Source organism: Odontesthes bonariensis, chromosome 3, assembly GCF_027942865.1.
Source record: "Odontesthes bonariensis isolate fOdoBon6 chromosome 3, fOdoBon6.hap1, whole genome shotgun sequence".
NCBI lineage: Eukaryota > Metazoa > Chordata > Actinopteri > Atheriniformes > Atherinopsidae > Odontesthes > Odontesthes bonariensis.
Window position 1 is genome coordinate 34758498 of NC_134508.1, and position 20812 is coordinate 34779309.

The 20812-nt window shown below is 39.4% G+C and overlaps 1 pseudogene; it reads right to left on the reverse strand.

The window, feature by feature from the left end:
* LOC142376971 (dynein axonemal heavy chain 8-like) overlaps positions 1-20812 on the reverse strand; it is an 87449-nt pseudogene that overhangs the window by 47175 nt on the left and 19462 nt on the right.

A 20812-nucleotide genomic window follows, 5' to 3' on the forward strand; every position in this document is an offset into this window, starting at 1 on the left:
GTTCACGCAGTCTCCGTCCGTAAAAATGAAAGTGCTTCTGTGTTTCTTTCGTGATGTCAGAACAATTGAGATCTGCTGAGCAGCAACGGAAAGCACTGGCAGGTCGATTCTGTTGAACTCATCGAAGCAGCCCCAGGACCCTGACTGTGCAAGGCCTGGAAAATAAAAACACAATAGGACATCACATAAATGAAACTGTACACCACTGCTCGATGACTTGTTTCATTGCCTAATGTACCTTTATATATCCTGCCGAGTCCTCTGAAGTCCATTTGGTCCGAGCAGTTGAAGACCACAACGTACTTGCCAAGGCAACGACCCATGTCTTTGGTGGTTTCAGTCTTACCGGTGCCGGCTGGCCCAGCAGGAGCTCCTCCCATACTCATGCCCAGAGCCTGGGCCAGTGTGATATAACACCTTTGTAGAAAAAAAAACTGTTCTTGAATGCAACATAGGAATTAAAACCTACAAGCAAAGTTGACTTATTACAGCAAGTTGCTTATAAAAATCAATTTTCTCTTTTCTTGCCTGTCAGTCAGAGGGGTGATGACCAGCCGATCAGTACAGCCTAAGAACTCGTTCTGATAGATGAAGTCGACATTAGTTATGGATACAATGACTTTGTCCAGATCCTCCTTGAAGTAAAATCTGCTCTGCTTCAGCCATTCAAAGTCGCTGATACATTTCACACGCTTCTTTACCTGCAAACAAAGCGGAGCTTAACTCAAGTGTTTTACAGAAAGAAAAGAACAGACATTTACTGAAGAAAAAAACCTTACCAGGTCATTAAAAATGTCACTCTGGTGCACATGAATTGTGACAAGTGTTTCATATTTGACTCTGTCAAATTTGCTCAGGTCATAGGTGGTTTGTTTAATGAGCATGCTGAGTAGGTTGTGAAACCTCTTTTTCGTAAGAGGCATGATCTCCTTCTTATCGGCAGCGATTCTTAGGGCCTCTTCAGAATCTCTTGTCCAAAGCATCTGGATTCCTAACAAGCCCACCTTAAAACACACAAGGCAGAATAAAATGAATCTTGGGAACTCTATGAATATAGAAATCAATTATGATACCATCGTATCTCTCAAAACTACGGAAGCCCAGAGCGGACGTGGTACGTATAAACTTTTTTTTTGATGGTTTTCTCCAGATAACGAGATAATTATCTCGTTATCTGGAGAAAACGATTATTGTTTTCTGGAAATGATCGAAAACCATCAAACAAAAGTTTATACGTACCACGTCCGCTCTGGGCTTCCGTACAAAACTCCAAAGATATTCACACTTGTTATTTAAAAAACTTTTTTCCACAAAGGAGGAAAGTTGTGTCATAGATTTAGTACAAGACTGAAGCTGTGGAGAAAATCTATAACAAAAGCAAATATCACACAGTACAACCTGCTGGAGGTGCAAGCCATGGCGACCTGATAGATACTGGCTTGCATTAGAAATCAACCTGCTAAATGTATTTCCAAGCGGCCACAATGTTGTCTACTCACCTGTGCTTGATATTTGTCAAGGAAAGTGAGAAGGTCAAAGTCTTCATCGTTTATCTCTAGATCTGAAGCTCTGATGATGGAGTGTAAGGAGGCTTGCTGTTGCAGCAACAGCTCTCCAAGCCAGAGCTCCACAGCTCCCTGCGCCATGACACATTTGTCCAGCTGAAAGCAGAAATACACGTTTATCAAACTGCAATTATCAAAGACTTCTAAAAACCGAAGAATTGATACACCCAAGCAATGTTACAGATTAAACTACCAAAGATTAGAAATCTTTTTTTTTTTTTTTTCCATTTACACAAACTGTAAAAGGGATTTACAGCCCCAATTTCAATATAGTCGGGACACTCTGTTGAAATTAGGTCAAAGAAAACATAAAATGTTGAAAGTGAGACATTTTACTGTTTAATGAAATATTTTGAACTTGATGGTAGCAAAATGTCTCAAATAAGTTGGGAAGGGATCTGCAATAGGCTGGAAAAGCAAGTGCTACTAAAAGGAAACAGCTGGAGGAACGTGTAGCAGCTGGATATGACTGGGTATTGGAAAAGCCCCTTAAAGTAGCAGGGAGCAGGGGGTCAGCAACCTGCAAAAAAACTATGTCAACAAATGTTGGAGCAATTTCAGAACACTGTTCCTCAAAGTAGCACAATATTTCATTGTCTACTGCAGTGTTTTTCAAACCTGGTCCTCGGGGACCACTGCCCCGCATGTTTTAGAGGTTTCCTGCTCCAACACACCTGATTGAAATGATCAGCTCGTTATCAGGCAACTGCAGAGCTTGTACTGGTCTACAGTACAAAATATCATTCAAAGATTGATAGAATCTATCTATGTAGAATCTCTGTCGTCGTTGGGCCCTCAGGCAGCTCTGTATTACAAACTTTTTACAATAATTTTGTCATGGAAATCACTACATGTGCTCAGGAACACTTCCAGAAACCACTGTCTGTGAGAACAGCTTGCCTTGCCATGCACAAATGCAAGTAAGAAGCTCTATCATGCAAAGAAGAAACCTATGTGAATGCCATCCAGAAACGCTGCCATCTTCTCTGGACCATGGTTCATTTAGAGTGAACTGAGGAAAAGTGTAGAATTGTTTTGTCATTAGACAAATCAAAATTTAAAATTCTTTTTAGAAATCACAGACGCTGCGTCCTCCGGACAAAGAAGGAGTGGGACCATCCATGAGATTTGTAAATCACTGCATTCCGTTTTTAATTATACATTAAACAGTGGTCAAACCTTTTAGGAATTGGGGCTGTACAATGGAATATTTTTACATGTTGAGAAAACCAAAATGAATCAGTTAAACTCTTTAAAAGCACACGACATACCGGTAATTTCTCCCCTTCCTGTGAGAGAACGGCCAAAATCTTGTTATATTCCGTTGGATGAAACTCTGCTTCGTTGACATTGTCAAACACTCCAAGGAGATGAGACTGAAACACAATTGTATCAAAATTGACTTTTGTCAAGTGATAAAATGTCAACTTGAAAGTTATCCAAGTAAAACTTAAAGAGGTCATAGTGATTATTTGAATTTTCATTTTAAGACATCATGCAAACATTCAGATGTATGGCTGTAATTTATATTAATTAAAACAATAACTGAATACATAAATAAATGAATTTAAAAATGATATATATCTATATATAGGTATATGTATATCCATATATTCATAGTGACAACAATGTTCAAACTCATTCTAACCTGAATTGTATGAGAGTCGCTGGCTTGTCCAAGGATTTCCAAAAGAGATGGATCGGATACAAAGAAGAATCTTGGAAAAAGGAGCCTCTTCTTCTCAAGGTAACTGTTAAATTAGAAATACGTAACATCAACACCCACTGCACTGGTATAACAACAATCTATTTAATTCTGCACATCTTATTTTTTGAGTCAATCTAAAGTATTTGGACTAATGTTGTTCGTAAAGAATTACCCTGCAAGAGATTTCTGACAGAGCTCTAGCTGTTTCTGAAGCTCGGGTAGGTGATGCCCTAACATTGGGTCACCCACACAGCAGTCCACCACTTTTGGCACCTTCTGAGCACGCTGCATGACCTTAATCCAGGACTTGTCGATATCTTGAAAGCGTTTTGCCTCCTGTAATAGAAAAAAAAAGGGCAGTTTGAATTTTACTTAAGGAAGCATTCTAAGGTGTAGTTTTCCCCAGGATAGAAAGCATGAACTGCACCTGTGGGAGGTCTTTGGCGATGTCACCCCCAACAAACACAGCTTCCAAGTAGATCCACAAGTTTTGCACAATAACCCACTGTTCAATGACTTCCGATGATGTTGAAAGATTGGAGAGCCAATCCTGGATCTCTGTTTTGTAGTATGCACTGTACCTGTACAAAGCAGATAAGGACACAAGCTACTTAAAACTTTAAAGGTGTTGTAAAATGCTGTTGGTAAATGTCAAATCTGTTAAGAACAAGATAAGTTTATTTCTACTTCTTCCTCTTTAACTAAGTGCGTACATTCACTTTAGTTTAACAGACTTTCATTATATTGTTCCGGAGTTCAAGGCTCCTTAGGAACTGATTTAATCAGTGGAATGTAAATCTGAAGCTGTTGTTAACTTGTATTACCTGTTGCTTAGCAGTGAGCCCAGTACCATCAAGCTATCCTCCAGGATGGTAAGAATCTCTGCTGTCTCTGCCCCCTTCAGCATTAGTTCTCCTCTATCCTTGAATGTCATCAAACTAAGGGTCTGACCAGACCACAAGTCTTTTACCTGTGACAATTTGGCCTCAATATCCTTCTCTTTTACAGCAGATATGGAGATGTCCTATGAATGAAGAAAGCCAGGCTAAGGAGGTTAGACACATACAAAAAGAAGAAATATTGTTGCTAGAACTGTGGAATTAAATGTATTCAAACTTCCAGCGAACCTCAATATCATCCTTGTACTTCAGCAAAGGGGCTTCCATGATGTTCTTCAGCATAAAGGTTTTGGACTCCACCTCAAATTGGTGTCCAGTTAAGTCTCCAATCCGGTCCCAGTGTCTCCGCATCATGGATTTGTTTGCCATCAATTCCAGCAGCGGGCACGACTCATTGAAATCATCAATGGTCCTCTTTAGGTCAAGGAAGGCTTGCCAGTCCTTTAGTGCTTTGGGCAGCTTCCGGCACCTACAAATAGAGATGATAAACAATATATCTATCACAGGAATACAAAAGAAATCAAAAATACAATGCTGGCACAAAGCAGGTTGTAATGGCTCAGAAATACTCCACCTATTCTGAAATTCCACAAGTTCTGCATTGATCTTTTCAATGTCCACGTCTGTCCACAGGATTTTATAGTACCCACTGATCTTACTCATCACTGTATCATACAGGCCGTAGAGTTTCCGAAGCAGCTCAAGCTCTTTTCTAAAAAAAAAAAAGGAAAAATCCTTAAAAGATATTACAATCTTTGTTAGTTAATATTAATGGAATTTTCATTGATGGCTCTGATAGAAAGCTTTGTCAGGATAGTAACAAACTTCTTCTGGTGTAGAAAGTTATTCTCCGTAACAGGTAAGCCGAGAAGTTGCTCCCCAGAAGTATATGTGGTGAAATTTCTCCACAGTTCATCAAATCTAGCCTGAGTAAAAAGAACATTTTTTGGCAATAAAATTAGATTCAGCAAACGAGAAGAAAACTGCCATGTTTATAAAACCAAAACCAAAATTCAAATTAAATGTAATTTCACATTTTTGTACTGCTGTTTCATGTAGTTTGTAGTCTTTTGATTTGAATTTCTTTTCAATTTGTCTTTATAAGTCTCTATCAAAATAGATTATCTTCCACTCAAAATAAAGCTAAAGGCTTTTCTTCTTCTTCCTCACATGTTTTAAGCGTAAAACATTAACTGGAATATAGAACGGTGAGAGTGAGCAGTAATGGTACCTGAAAGGCTTGCAGCTGCCTGCTGGCTACTTGTGGAGGAATTCCTTCAACCATTGGGCCTTCCTGAAATGCAGGATCATATGAGCTGATAAGAACGTCTACATTTTTCCAAACACCCATAGAAACAAGGTCATTCACAGATTACTTACAGAGTCGTATTCTTCCTTAAAAGAGTAAACATCCTTCTCGAAAACAGCAACACATTCCACAAGGTTTCGTTTGAACTTGGGCTGCATGCAAACCAGCTCATCTTGCACTGATCTCTGAGAAAATCCGAGTTCAAAATTCATTATCGAAGCTTTGTTACAGAGGAACACATCATGAAAAAAATCATTTAAAGAAAAAAGCCTGAATGTCTTGATAGTACTAACAGCTTTAGACTGAAGTTGTGTGAAGAGATGCCTCAGATTGTACACTCCTTCTGCTTCTCTTTTGGTCACTTCTGCTTCATTTTTGGTCAATATTTCAAAGGCTTCCTGTAAACAACATTATTTCATGTTTCTTATCAGTCTGCAATGTTTGCAACTGTAAAGGTCAAAGAGGGAGCTCTGCTTAAGGTACTGTATATGTCTAAAAAAACGAATGACCGTCCTAGTCATACCTCAATAGAAATTAATGTCATATCAGTCTGAATTTCAGCATCTCGAAGCTTTGACAGGGTGCCCATGGCATGACGCACATCTTCCAGATTAGAAACAGAATGCGATACTTGTACAAGGTATTTGTTGATGTGTAAACTGATGTTAATCATTTTCTTCTTGTAATCCTCCTTCAAGTATCTGCAGATCAGTTTCTTCCAGGCTTTGGTCTCAGCCATCAATGCCTTCTTTAATAAACCTAAAAAAAGGAAAGAGAAAGAATTTCCCATGTAAAGCTTGAATCACTCCTTTAAAAGACCAAATTAAAAAAAAAAACTAGCAAAGGCTAACATGTGACGGTACAACCAATATCATGGGTTTTCCAATCAGCATTTACCCTGAAAAAGATTGTACACCCTCCTTCAGTTTTAAGGTTTAACAGATCATAATGGATAAATCCTCTGATCCTTACCAGGCCGTAGATACAGTGCCTTGTGAAAGTATTCGGCCCCCTTGAACATTTCAACCTTTTGCCACATTTCAGGCTTCAAACATAAAGATATAACATTTTATTTTTTTGTGAAGAATCAACAACAAGTGGGACACAATCGTGAAGTGGAATGAAATTTATTGGATGTGTCAAACTTTTTTAACAAATAAATAACTGAAAAGTGGGGCGTGCAATATTATTCGGCCCCTTTACTTTCAGTGCAGCAAACTCAGGCCACAGTTACACATAGCCGGGTATTTAGAGAAACGAATATTTCCCCCCCTCCGTTTTCAATAATAACATCGTGCACACAACATCGTTTTCAAAAAACTTGTCATTTACATCAACCCGCATAAAAGCGCGAATAAAGCCATGCAAGCCAATCAAAATCCTCAGAATCGAGGACTTTCCTCATGTGAAGGAGGAGGTAACGCGAGCAAATATCACAACAAAACTGAAGGCAATAAGAGGGAAATATAGACAGTCAGTGGATACTGGACGCAGGAGAGCCACGGAAAAGTGATGCTCCTCTATTTTGAACTGTGCGAGCAGGTTTGGGGTGGCAAATGCAATAAGGCCAGAATCGTTTGCACAAACGTAAAAATTAGTAGAACTTTAACATCATCCATGATAATCCTGATCAGTAGCCAAACAAACTGTAAACATAAGGCGCTCGCATGACGTTAAGCATTTTCTGGCGCATAATGTGACGTTTAAGAACCTAGAACGCCGTTTCTCCCAGTTGACACGGCAACACATAACCGGCGTTATCAGACATCTCCACTTTGGCCGGAGGTTTTAGAAATAATCGTTTTCTGTGATAAAAACGGGGTTTTGGTGTAAATGAGAGGCCAAACTGCAGGAAAATATCTGCGTCTTCCTATTGTGTAAACGGGGCCTCTCTCCAGAAGTTCAGTGAGGATCTCTGAATGATCCAATGTTGTCCCAAATGACTGATGATGATAAACAGAATCCACCTGTGTGTAATCAAGTCTCCGTAGAAATGCAGCTGCTCTGTGATAGTCTCAGGGTTCTGTTCAAAGCGCAGAGAGCATCATGAACACCAAGGAACACACCAGGCAGGTCCGAGATACTGTTGTGGAGAAGTTTAAAGCCGGATTTGGATACAAAAAGTAGGGATGGCCGGTGAAGCCTCATGAAGCTTCCACAGAGTTCATCTGATTGTGCCAGGAAATGAACCAAAGTTTCGGGGCTTTGAAACCACACAGAACAGTGGAATCTGGTGGTGCACCGCAAGTATCATCTGCTTCAACCAGCCTCATTGTCCTTGTTATACTTTAATATGTACAAAATAAAAAGCGTAAAAGAAAGAAAATTGTGATTTTATATGACAAGTGCTTGTGTTACATTGAAAGTGGCTAGTAGTTCTACTAGAACTACTAGCCACCGTACCTTGAAACCTTTATCTTCCACAATAGAAAATGGTTGCACATCCATAACAATCATATCCACCCACACAGAATCAAGCTTTTGCTTCCTTGACACTACAAAAATAAAATTCTGCATATCAAGAAAATAAACGCAGGGCAAACTTGTAAAATGCTGGATTCAAACTCATAACCTTTGGATGCAAAAGCCACTAAGCTAATCACTGAGCTATCAGTTAAGTGACTGCGTCAACCCACCATCTACATGATGTCTAGTTAAAGACATCATCCATAGCTAAGAATAATAGTACACTTTAGTTGTTTTAAATAATTCAGAAACACTTTGCGTAATTAACACACCTTTCTGTCAGAACACAGACAGAGAGGCGTTTGGTACACGGGACACAGCTGTGTAATAATGGCCGCAAGCGCTTTGTTTGTGATATGTGCTAAATAAACAAGTCCAAAATGAATGTATTGTCCTACATAACTTAGATTCTTAAATGTGCTGCCCCCTTATTTTAAGAAGAGAACTATATTAGCATGCATACCCATAATAATAATAAAGCTTATATTTACACTTGAAAAACAAAAACTAGCAAACATCTTACATCACACAATAGTATATTGTACAATAGTAGGGGTGGGCGGTATGGCCTAAAATGTATACCCCGGTAAAATTTGAGCCACTGACGGTATATATCGCGGTATGGTACTTTTGTATATAAATTACAACAGAACAGTTTCTCAGTGGTTACCATAGCACCAAATAAACCCTTTCAATCAGGATGTTTGCAGCAATATTAAATTAAATTTATTGTGCAAAACAGAAAACACAGGAAATATAAAAAATATATACGTTATATTTATATTTAAAAAACAAGAAAAGGTACATTTCCTCGAATAAACTCTGTGAGAGAAAAGCCGCTGCCTCTTGGATAACGGAACTTTCATAGGCGCCTTCCACTTATTCAACATGCTCAAATATGCGTCATGTTTCAGACACCCCATTTGTGCATGTTAAACTGCTTGTTAATACGATGAGTGTTTTATTACTTTCCATGTCTTCCAAAAGAGAAAATAATCAGGATTTTGAGGATGTTACCGTTACACACCAGCTGAGACGCAGGGTAGCAAAACATTATGGGCGTGAAAACGAAACTTAGAAAATCGGCTCGGCGCATGCGCAAAACCACAAAGTAGCAAATCTCGACAAGTAGGAGAAATCGACAGAACACCGGCTTTGACTCGTTTCATATTCCGGAGCATGGTTACCCCGCAGGTGGTAAAACAAATTACTCGTGTTACCTTGTCTTGCGATTACTGTCGCACGGCATATCCAAGCGGATGTTCAAAACTTTGCATTACTGCCATCTACAGGACTCATGAGCTATTGCGGTATAAGGTATGGCAAAAAAATCTCTACCGTTGGTGAAAAATACCGCATAAGGTATGATACCGTGCATACCGCCTACCCCTATACAATAGTATCACCTTATTAGGAGAAACCAAGGTGAAGTGATCCCAAGCCACAAAACGTTTCTTGCCAGAAGCCATGGAAAAGAGCAATGAATTGAATTCAATTCTGACAGGGCAACAGAACTGGTTGGGAAACCAGTTTGGGATTCATTCTCCTTTTATAGAGAATAGCGCGCCCAAGTGTTCAAACGATGAGAGACCTCTGAACCGTGGTTCCACCAAACAATGCATTCGGCGCTTCGGACGTCATCAATCACGTGATTAGCGCCATTTCATACACGCCCCGGAACATTGTGCCGAACCACTTTGCTTCACGAAGATGAAACGAGCGCCGAAGCGTCCGTGTCAAACGAGCCATCCCTAACAAAAAGATTTCCCAAGCTTCCCAAGGAGCACTGTGCAAGCAATCATACTGAAATGAAAGGAGTATCAGACCACTGCAAATCTACCAAGACCCGGCCGTCCCTCTAAACTTTCATCTGGAACAAGGAGAAGACTGATCAGAGATGCAGCCAAGAGGCCCATGATCACTCTGGATGAACTGCAGAGATCTACAGCTGAGGTGGGAGAGTCTGTCCATAGGACAACAATCACACGTACACTGCACAAATCTGGCCTTTATGGAAGAGTGGTAAGAAGAAAGCCATTTCACAAAGATATCCATAAAAAGTGTTGTTTAAAGTTTGCCACAAGCCACCTGGGAGACACACCAAACATGTGGAAGAAGGTGCTCTGGTCAGATGAAACCAAAATCCAACTGTTTGGCCACAATGCAAAACGATATGTTTGGCGTAAAAGCAACACAGCTCATCACCCTGAACACACCATCCCCACTGTCAAACATGGTGGTGGCAGCATCATGGTTTGGGCCGGCTTTTTGTCAGCAGGGACAGGGAGGATGGTCAAAATTGATGGGAAGATGGATGGGGCCAAATACAGGACCATTCTGGAAGAAAACCTGTTGGAGTTTGCAAGAGACCTGAGACTGGGACGGAGATTTATCTTCCAACAAGACAATGATCCAAAACATAAAGCCAAATCTACAATGGAATGGTTCACAAATAAACGTATCTAGGTGTTGGAATGGCCAAGTCAAAGTCCAGACCTGAATCCAATCGAGAATCTGTGGAAAGAGCTGAAGACTGCTGTTCACAAACGCTCTCCATCCAACCTCACTGAGTTCGAGCTGTTTTGCAAGGAAGAATGGGCAAGAATTTCAGTCTCTCAATGTGCAAAACTGATAGAGACATACCCCAAGCAACTTGCAGCTGTAATTGCAGCTAAAGGCGGTGCAGTTTTTTATTTGTTAAAAACGTTTGACACATTGAAATTAGTTTCATTCCACTTCACGATTGTGTCCCACTTGTTGTTTTCTTCACAAAAAAAATACATTTTCTATCTTTGTGTGAAGCCTGAAATGTGGCAAAAGGTTGAAAAGTTCAAGGGACCGAATACTTTCGCAAGGCAGCATAGAAGTAAAAAAGAAAAAAAAAAACAACAGCTTACCTGTTGAAAGTTCAGTAGACCCAAAAACAATCTCAGGCTTGATAGCATCAATGTCTTGCTCAACTGAGTCGTAGTACTGGATTTCAGATTTAATCTGAATCAGGGATGGATTGCTACCCATAAATTCCTGTAAAAAAAAAAAAATGAAGACAATTAAACCGTTATCATTATAGGGGAAAAAACAGCCAACATGTCTTCTAGGGAAAACAAACCTGGACTTTGAGGTTCCTGTCCACATTCCAAATCACCCTGAAAGGATCGAAATGCTTCAAAACGTCACTTGCTTGTTCCTTCTGGGAGCTGATTGCAGTTTTCAGATCGACCACAACTTTTTTAATGTCCCTGTGTTCAAAAACACTCTGGAAGAAATTGTTGCCTTTTGTGATGAAAATAGGACAAAAAAAAAGGGAAAATAAATTAATTTAAACACAGTTTTAACCAAACGTTGATCTTGACAATTTCATGAACAAAACCAATCCTGTTCAAATGATTGTTTTACTTATCAGACACCTGATTGTCAGATGAAAACAGTAAGCTATTTTGACAATGTCTGTTGTGGGATTTCATTTTTAAAGCAGTATTTGTGCAGCCATTGTATTGTTAAAAGTTACATTTTACGCAGGATAACAGCTTTTTGGGGGATTTAGGTTGCTTGTTGACTGCTGATAAGCTGCATCTTTATACGGTCATTTTCTGGTGGAAACTATAGCAATTGACCTTGTTATCCCATGGAAAGTAGTTTTGTTATCCTCAGATAAAAGTAGAATAAACTCATGATCTCGTGATAATGTCGTCACAATAACTAATTGCAGCCAAGGCCCCTCGCTCCTGTTTACACACACAAGTCAGTGCACTTGAAACATCTTCACAGACTTCTGCATGCTCGTATCTAACAACTTAAAAAATGTATGATATTAAAACTAATATAATACATGAAAGTTTAAATGAAATAATCCTAATTATAACTGATCAAATGACAATTTATGGGAGATCCCCATTTGCGGACTTGTTTTATCAGGTGTCTGCTGTCATGTATGTGCATGCTGACAGTTAGTAACCTTTGTTCTGTGTGTCATCTTGACTGTACTCCTTCTGCCAAGCAACACCCTTGCTAACCTCCAACACACAGTCAATAAGTTGATTTATGGCCTGTTGGATCTCATCTACATTGGGAATCATTACCTGAGGACAAATATCAGACATAGTAGCAACATTGTAGTGCTTGACGAGACAGGCAAAGAATTAAAGATAATGTATTTCCCCTGACCATAAACCATTGTAGCGAATGAAAATCATCCAACCATGAGTAGAAAGAAAACAATAACTCACCATATTGGGTTTGTCCAGTTGGGCTTCAGACTGAATCAGTGGGACCACCTTCGGCTTAATCTTTGCCCTCTGGTAAGTGCTAAAATACACATTTATTGATTTTACTCTTTCAGAGGTTATTTCCTTTCTTTGTGATACTGTTCTTCTTATTTAAACCCAGAAATACTCACTTGGTGCCACAAATTCTCCTTTTAAGGATCTCCAGGGATAACTTGGTGCTTTTGACAAGTGCATCGAATACCTTTGTACTGAAGAGTTCATAAAGCTTCTTAAACTCCTGAAATGAGGATTTTTTATTTGAGGCATTAATGCCTGTGTTGGCACACAACAGTTTATAGAAAAGACATGTTTTGCAGTTGGTATCCAATCATACCTTTTCGAACTTGATCTGTTTATCTTTCAATGGACCCTCTAAAAGCCTCTTGCTCTCTCTTGAGAAGGTCACACTCCTCCCTGAAATTTATATATATATGTATAAAAAAAGCTGAGATGCTAATTATACGAAAAGAAAAGTCATTTACATTTGTGCTACACACCTTGAACAGGTTCCTCCACAATCTTGGTGCCTTTTGGTTCATAAATAGCACTTAACACATTACCCAACTCCATAACAGCTCCTTTAACATAACTGCATTTGTAATCCAGTGTCTTTGCCCACTCCTTACAACGGTTCTGAAAAACAAAAGAGGAATAGTTGCACTACGAGCGTTTCAATGAAACAGAATTCAGAGTTCATTGGAAAACTCAAAAGTTTACTCAAACCACGACATCGAGCCTTTGCTCTTTGACAAAGTAATGATTGTTTCAAACTCACGTAATGGATGAAAAACACTTTAACTTCCCTTAATGGATATGGAGAATAAAAATAAGATGGTCATGCCTTATTGTGGTCAACCAGCTGCTGCAGCAAAGATGCACGGCCTTCTGGGAGCTCTATCAGAACAGTCTCAGACATGTCTTTGAGGACATCATCAATTTGTATCTTACAAATATCCTGCACCTGAAAAAGAAAGTGGCATCTAGAAGCGTGGCTTTTGTCCAAGAGAGCTGTCACACCAACCCAAACATATCTGAACAATGTGACATTTAACCTGATGTTGATACTTTTCAGTATCAGTAGAATTTTTATTCATCAACAAACCTTTTTTACAAGATTTTGGAGCTCAGACAGAGCAGTTTCAACATTTTGAAAGAACTTGTCCAGGAGGAGGGAAGACCAGGTCAGCAGCACCGAACCGTGTCGAAGTGCAGATTCCACCTGGACATTTTAAGGATGTAGAATTACAATCAAAAGCTCTTCAGGACACGTCTGCTCGAGACATTTCTCAAATCGGCAAAACCCCTTCCCACTGCCTACAGCAGGGTTCACATTCATCAAGTAACAATTTCCCACTAAAGAAGACGGACCACCTGCCGTACACACGGTATGAAAAGCTTACGTTTTTTATTTTTGAAGCCATCAAACTGTTGAAGTCTGCGGGTATGCTCTCACAAGTGGATTCAAAATCTTCCAGAATGGTCTATAAAAAGGCATACAGGTCAAATTCTCTTAAGTTAAACAATCCCGTAAAAAAAATGTAAATCCCGGTTTACCTTTAGTCTGAGGTGATGGGCATTTATTTTGCTTTCCATCTTGATAAGAAGCGAAGCCTGCGTTGGAACCTTATGCCCCATTTTCAACAAACACTTAGCCTCCCGAATGACTTCGGTTATTTTAGGGTCAAAGTTGACGACTAATTTTCCAGTATTTGGGTGGCGAACCAGCAGGGTAATGTTCAAGACTGTTATACGGAACAGAGAAAGCTCGTTTTAACAGTGTGCAATAATGGAATCGACAGGGGCTGTTTTCTGCCATTAGTGTCAAATTATGACATCAGAACAAGAGAACCAACCGTGATCTAGTTTGGAAACTTTCTCCATCCACGTTTCGTGTTGAAGAAGCTCAAACTCGACCAACATAGCTGCAGTCCCATTGTACATTCTGACCACATCTTGTCCCACGGGACTACATAGGATGTCCGAGTTTTCCTGCAAAGGAAGGGAGATTTGATCGTCGTTAAAATGTCACTGTGAAGTATAACTGTAAAGTTGTTTTGCTGATAGAAACTGTGTCTCACTTTCATGTACAATATCGGCTCCTCTATCTTCTTATAGAGGTGTCTGACCCAACCAATCCTGCCAGCCACTGGTGGCATATTTCTGGATAATGGAATGTCATCCTTCTGATTGTCAAAGACCTGCAAATGAAGTTTACAAAACATACTAAAATCATTAACAGTTTTCTTCCATTTTCAATTCAAAATGTTTCACTCATCTGAAGATTTCTTTCAGCTTAATACGTTTAATAAGGTTTATTGTTTGGTATCTAAGCCCAAGCAAACTGAATACCTTTTTCACAAACTCCACCTCTGAAGCAAAGTGCTGAAGAATAACACCCAAAATGTTGGAAATGTGAGTTGCAAGACAGGGAAGGTTCAGCTTCTGAAAACTATCAAAACAAATTTCATAGATTGCTTCTATTTTTTCCTTTTAATGCCACAGTTAGAATAGAGTCTTCATGTCATACTTCCAAATTCTGCAAATTGTACTGACCGCTGTAGCAGGCAAAGAGCTTGCTGAGATGAGATGATGTTTGAGAAGTACGAACACATAAATGCCTGGAGCTGACTCTGTGGAAAAGGACAAGATTGTGGGGATACTCTGAGAATACAACGTCAATATTATTTTCTTTTTTCAGCTTCAAGCTGTGTCGATACAAGCAGTAGATCCTCATTCCTCAGAGATTCTACAATCTTACTAGTCCTTCTTTCTGTTCCTAAACGTGTAATTCTTTTAAGTGTGGCCATGTGTGAATGCAACGGCTGTTTGGAGTAAATGAGTGTTGCTGTGATGTTGCACGTATGAACCTGTTCCCAACTTTCACAAAAGATCTTCATCTGGTTGAGGCTTCCTGAAAAAATGAGCTTGAACCAACATTTGGGTACAAGCTGTAGATTACACTTACCTCAATGTGGCTCATTTGAGCCATGAAGTTCACAAAATCAGTTTCAAATTCAGTCGTCCTCGGGGACAACATGTCATACTTCTTCCTTTTCAGATTCATGGACACAGTGTGGAATTGTCTGGCTGATTTCTCAATGCCTTCAATGTTTGACTTTTCAAGAGATTCAAATGTCTTGAACACTGTGATTATTTTCTTGATCTACAAAAGACAATATTCGTCGTCACATTGCAAGGCCTTATGATAGAAGTGGGATGGAGATTTAAGAGAATGAACAAAGACAACACCTTTTCAAGTTGCTTGCAGAAGCTCTCAAACTTGCAAAAAATCTGCATCTCTGAAACCTCAAGGAATGTTTTCCCAGTTTCTTCCATTACTTGTACCTTTTTTTTCTGGAAACAGGTCTGATACTCCTGATATAAGCATGTACAGACCTGCCAAAGATAAAAGAAACATGATGACAGCTACAGTCTACTGATGTCAAAATGTGTAATCTTAAGCCTTGGTAATAATAACCCAAATGTTTAGTAATATCAGCTTCAGTCACCTGCATTTTTCTGATGAGTTTTTCAGCATCTTGATCCCATATAAGACAACTGCCATCGTCAGTAATGTAGGATCTGCATGCTGTGACCATCTGATTTGTGATCTGGAAAAGTGGTCAGTTGTGTGGCTACAGTTTTACAAAGGGAGCTGGATCCTTGCACTGCGTCTTCTCATGAAAGTTACGTTTTCCGGTGACAACTTAAATATTTCAGAAACTGAACACACTTCACTTACTTTGACAAGCAGCGCAGACATCTTTTCGCTTGTATTGTAATATAGTGAAACACGGTAAATCATGTGAATGGCACTGATGACCTTCGGCACATTTTCTGTCATGGAAACCTGAAATCACATTTCATGATTTAGGAGGATCAATGAAGATGAATTATCATCTATTTCTACACTTAAGTTTGCCAAACTTGCAAACTTTTTACTAATTCTTTGTTAAAAAAAATGTATATAAGTTGTCTAAATAATGGCTGCCTGGATAGTACAAAACAATGTAATAAGGACATATTAATTCAGTGTTACCAAACACAAACTATTCATTAGAATCAAACTGTTAAATGTACATACGGGGTCACTGTTGTACAGAGGATGTAAGACTTTCTCAAGTGTTGACAAGAATTTGAAATTGTCTTTTGCCTCATTGACACGATATGTTATCCTCGTGTCGAGATCCCGCCACACCTGCACGGGTACAAGACTGCGTTAATAGGAATCCATTGATTGATTTAATAAATCTAGTCATTCACAAATGATCTTAGCATAGGATTTTATCAGAATACATGAAATAATTCAGGACTAGGCTCAGATGTGACACCAACACTTTCCAGTGAAATGAAACAGTGCCTACTCAGCATCATCTTAATGCAGAACGGCTACATACTGTACTGTGTTAACAAATAATCATTTCCAAAAACTATTTTTTTCATACATCTGTGAAGATCACCTACATGCAGTGAACACTGAATCCATGATCATTGCAAGCTATCCAACGTCGATATCTTCTACATTGCAATTTTCAGGCATTTGTCATGATTTATGTATCACAGACTGTTTTTAATTTCTCTTTACATGCAGCAAACCTTAACTACATACACTAAAACTGATACAAAGTGAAAATGTTCAATAGCTTTGGTATTACTCTGTGTACATTGAACACTTGTGTCAGTACCTTCATTATTTTGGAATGGTTGAGATGGAGCACCATCACCACCGCCTTACACTCTGGGCTTTTGATGTGATCGATGATAGAGTTGTACTGTAAAGACATTCGTTTCCAGTGTTCTAACTCACTCAGTGGTCCGGCAGAATCATCCTCTTTCCTCAACAAATCACTCTCCATCAGGACCTGATGACAATGGATACATCACCAACATCACCATTAAGCTTTGCTGTCTGAGCAATCCTATCATATTCCCAATCTTCCATAACTATCTGATCCATCTTGGCCTGATGTCACCATCTCTAACCAATGAGCTTTGTGCCCATCACAGTCATCGCAAATTCATTTTTAGCATTTAACAGCACAAATTAAGGTTGTTGGATCAAATATAATCTCTGAAATCTACCAACCTGCTCGATTTGTTTGCACCATTGCATCAGAATTTCTTCCAGCCGTTGCACCATGTCAAAGTTGGCAGCCGCAGCTTTCATATCATCCAGACAGGCCAGTTTAGACAAGTCAATATCTGTGACTGTTTTCAGATGAACGACGCTCTCATTGCTCCTCTGGATATCTGAAGTATAAATAAGACAAAGTACAAAATCATCAGTACTGGTTACAAACCATCTTTTGGTTACAGTATTGCTTGTTATTGTGTACTTCAACATAAGATGGTTTGAAATCAGTTGAGTAAGATTTGCCCGAGAGATGGAGCTTAAAGTTACAATCTTTCTAAAGAGCCACCCTCCAATAACTTATTCACATTCAGTTGGCAATAAATGTGAAACATTCTTACCATCTAAAGAGTTCAAAAAATGTTTAAAGGAATAGAAGAAGTTCTTTTTAAGTTTTGCTCCATGTCTAGACTTGTCTACAGCTCCCCAGTTCTGTCCTGTAGTAAGGGCTGGAAGCAGTGCATCGTAGGAATCCCTTATTCCTTTCAGGAGGCCATCCCTGGCATCAATCATTGAGAAAAAGATTTCCTGCAAGGCATCAAGAAAAGACAACCCATCACTTAATGAAATCCGAAGCAGAAAACATTTCAACTGTGAGGGAGAAACATGATTTGGTTTGAGATGTTAGGGTTCTCATGAAAATGTGCTCTTGCTTCGAACTACTGACTGACATTACATCAGCTGTGCCAAACTTTGGTACCTGATAATGCATCTGGTTGAGATAGCAGAGTACACAAATATAGAGAGCGTGATTTCTGTAAATCACGTAAAGAACATAAACCACTTCATTTGAAAAAGTAACAAGCAATCAGCTCTGTAAATTCATATGAATTGACCCCACAGAGGTTGAAAAAAGAAACGTTCAGATTATAAACCAGCGGCCAAAACGCACAGCAGCTCACACCTCACATCTGGGCAACAGGAAAAACCAGAGCAGACTAAAAATGAATGTAAACGTGTCAGTCCAAGGGAATGAAATCAAACTTCTCAAAGCCAGACTAATATACGCAGATAATGCAGTTGGGAGTCGAATCCATCCTGCATGTATACACTCAACTAGACTTAATATATTCTCAGCGCTTCACAGATCTTATCCAGGAAAAAGGTAGAGAAGAGGAGGGCAACAAAAAAGAAGAATCACAAGGAGATGCATGCATTTGTAAAAACAAGTAGACCGTCCACATCAAAGTCCGCCATCTTTTTACATAAGAAGCCCCCTCCCACGCTCAAGACGAGAAACAAGTTTGAAGCCAACACAGCACACCATGTCGGTGAGTCGTTACTCTGTAAACGGTGTTTCCGTAGATCAAAGGCTCCTCAGTAAACAGCCATTTTTTGTACGGTGGGGTGTTTGTCTGTGGAGGTTTTACTGCTCGCGTTAGTTTAACATAGTCATCAAATAACGTTGTGGAGCACATAACATTAGCTAACTGCTAATAATGCATTAAACTCCTAACATAACCTTAGTAAAGTAAAATATGTTTGGTTTTAATCCTTAGGTTAAAAAGACCAACAAATGAATAACTTTAAAGGGGAACTCCGGGGCATTTGAAGCGTGTTTCCATTGCTAGAGGTTGTCAAATAATGATAGTATGACACAGAGAGGTGCGTATCTGCGCTCCCTGTGTGGAGATTGCTCTGTCCGCACAGCATGTCATGCGAGGCTAATACGTGGTGGCTAAGGGGCAAGCGCTAACCCTTCCACGTAAAACAACAACTTGCACACTGCAGAAACGTCACACCTCTTTATAACCCATCCGACAATAAAGTCACAAGCCTTACCATCAAAACCATATGCATGGTTCTCACATTACTGGCATGGGGACGTTACAAAAAAACTTTATAAACAGCATGTAACTCACCGGCTGGTTGTAGGCTCGCGCATGTGAAAGCCCAAAAGAGTCGATGGAGAATAATCCCATATACAAAACAATTATATTCTCTAGAAAAACTGCGTTCAAGTATTTAAAACATTACAACAATATTACTGGGCATGTATTGTTGTAATGTTTTAAATACTTGAACGCAGTTTTTCTAGAGAATATAATTGTTTTGTATATGGGATTATCCTCCATCGACTCTTCTGGGCTTTCACATGCGCGAGCCTACAACCAGCCGGTGAGTTACATGCTGTTTATACAGTTGTTTTGTAACCTCCCCATGCCAGTAATGTGAGAACCATGCATATGGTTTTGATGGTAAGGCTTGTGACTTTATTGTCGGATGGGTTATAAAGTGGTGTGACGTTTCTGCAGTGTGCAAGTTGTTGTTTTACGTGGAAGGGTTAGCGCTTGCCCCTTAGCCACCACGTATTAGCCTCGCATGACATGCTGTGCGGACAGAGCAATCTCCACACAGGGAGCGCAGATACGCACCTCTCTGTGTCATACTATCATTATTTGACAACCTCTAGCAATGGAAACACGCTTCAAATGCCCCGGAGTTCCCCTTTAAGAACATTGTGCATTATCAAAGATCACTTCGCCATCCTAAATGGCTTGTGTATAAACAGTGTTTATTAGTGAATTAACTTTTTTATTAGAGATTCTCTTTGTATGACAATAACTGGACGTGACAGCTGTAACAATGTTATTATTGTGATGTAATACGTTGCTACACACACTGCCATGAGGTGAGCTGCTCAGGGAGGGAACCCGGAGGTTTAAGGAAGATGCTAAGCTAAGACGTAGCTGTGCCATTTTTATCTTTTGTCTTGTTCAATAAAGTTTCCAGAAGCAAGGGTAACACTTTAATCATCAAGTTTGTATAGAGTAGTGATAAAGAATAAGCTGAAACAAAAGCTTTTCTATAAAGTGATTACATCTTTTGATATGACACATAACACAAGAATAAATACTTAACAATTACTGAGACACGCCACCTTTGACCTTACCTCGTGTATGTTTTCTGGGTTCACAGGAATGTCCACTCTGGTCCGTGTGAAGGAGCAGCAGATCCCTGTGAGGCACGTTTTTGCTAAATTGGCTAAAAACAGCCTCATTGCTTTGCCCCCTTTGCTTGGTCCAGGATATACGCGCCCACATTCTGAAATCAAATCCAAATGGTTTTGTAAGAGATGAAAAAACATTCCAGTTCATAATGTTGTGTGGAATATCTGGGTCTTTATCATGCAAGATAATCAATCAAATTTGATTAGAAGACTTTCCCTAAAATTGTATCATCTATCGGTATTTCAGTTTTTCGAAAATAGGACGTTTTTCCTATTTTACTTCAAAAAAAATACTAGTATATAAAACCCGGCATAACAGCTGTCAAACGGAAAAAATTTCAATTAAAATAAGCATGGACAGTCTTTCCAATTGAAGACTTTCCAGATTTCTTCATACCTATTCCTGGGACTTCGGACTCCTGATACACAAACGAAATGGTTTTGCTGCCCCCCGAGGCGAAGAAATGATCAAAAGCGAGCAGCTAGTCAGCAAGAAAAAAGGAAGAACACAAAAACATT